This window comes from Monopterus albus, unplaced genomic scaffold (genome assembly GCF_001952655.1).
Source record: "Monopterus albus unplaced genomic scaffold, M_albus_1.0 scaffold51.1, whole genome shotgun sequence".
Lineage (NCBI taxonomy): Eukaryota > Metazoa > Chordata > Actinopteri > Synbranchiformes > Synbranchidae > Monopterus > Monopterus albus.
Genome location: NW_018127931.1, coordinates 4,309,821 through 4,310,859, shown reverse-complemented (window position 1 = coordinate 4,310,859; position 1,039 = coordinate 4,309,821). Strand labels below are relative to the sequence as shown.

Genomic DNA, 1,039 nt, shown 5'->3' with positions numbered 1-1,039 from the left:
GGACGCCAGGTCAGGGGGGAGATATCAACATCATCACCGCCACAATCGGAGACTGGGTACCAAGCCCCAATAACAGGCCCAGATGAGCTTGATTCAAGAGCAGCTGACCTGAGATTGAAAATCATGAGCAAGATGGACACCTGGAACTTCCATCGCCGGTTACCAAGACTCAGTGAAGTGCCTTCTGAAAGTTTACTAGAGGATGTGAATGCAGCACTAAGAACAATCCCTACTACAACCATCACTGAGACCAACAAGCTGATATACACCACAGCAACCGTGATCCTTGAGATGCTTGGCTATACAGTTAGTTCAACAAAGACCATAAGGAGCAGTATCCTCCATGGAGAAGGAGACTGGAGACAAGGATCAAGGCAGCAAGGAGAGAAGTTAGCCAGCTATCGGAACTGCAGAAAAGTGTGATGAAGAAAGAGGTACCTACTAAGTACAACACACTGTCCATACCTGAGGCCTTAGAGACTGCCAAGCAAAGGCTCACAGCCCTGGCCACCCAGCTGAAGAGGTACACCAGAGATGTTGAAGCCAGGAGAATAAACCGAATGTTCTCCACTGAGCCATCCAAGGTGTACTCTCAGTGGCAGGGTAATAGCATGAGAGCAGACCCACCAAGGCTGGAGGCTGAACAAGCATATGGGAGAAGGAGACATCACACACCAACAATGCCCAGTGGCTGGTGGACCTGAGAGCAGACCACAGCAACCTCCCTGAATAAGACCCAGTAATCATCACATTCAAGAGAGGGTCTCAAGTATGAAGAGCTGGACAGCACCAGGCCCTGACATGATCCACACATGCTGGTTAAAGAAGCTAACTTCACTCCATGAGCGCCGGGCAGGACAAATGAACCAGCTACTAATGGATGGAACCCACCCTGAGCATTTAACTGAAGGCTGGACAGTCCTGATCCTGAAGGAAGGATGTCACTTCTTTCGACATGTCCATCACACGGCATTACACTAGTCACATCAGACTCCCGGTCCACATTGGCATAAAGCTGCTGATAATGTTGAGTGTGAAT

The 1,039-nt window shown here is 49.4% G+C and overlaps 1 protein-coding gene across 1 annotated transcript in view; it reads right to left on the bottom strand.

Moving 5' to 3' along the window:
• scaf11 (SR-related CTD-associated factor 11) overlaps positions 1-1,039 on the bottom strand; it is a 28,512-nt gene that overhangs the window by 26,357 nt on the left and 1,116 nt on the right. The window lies entirely within an intron of this gene.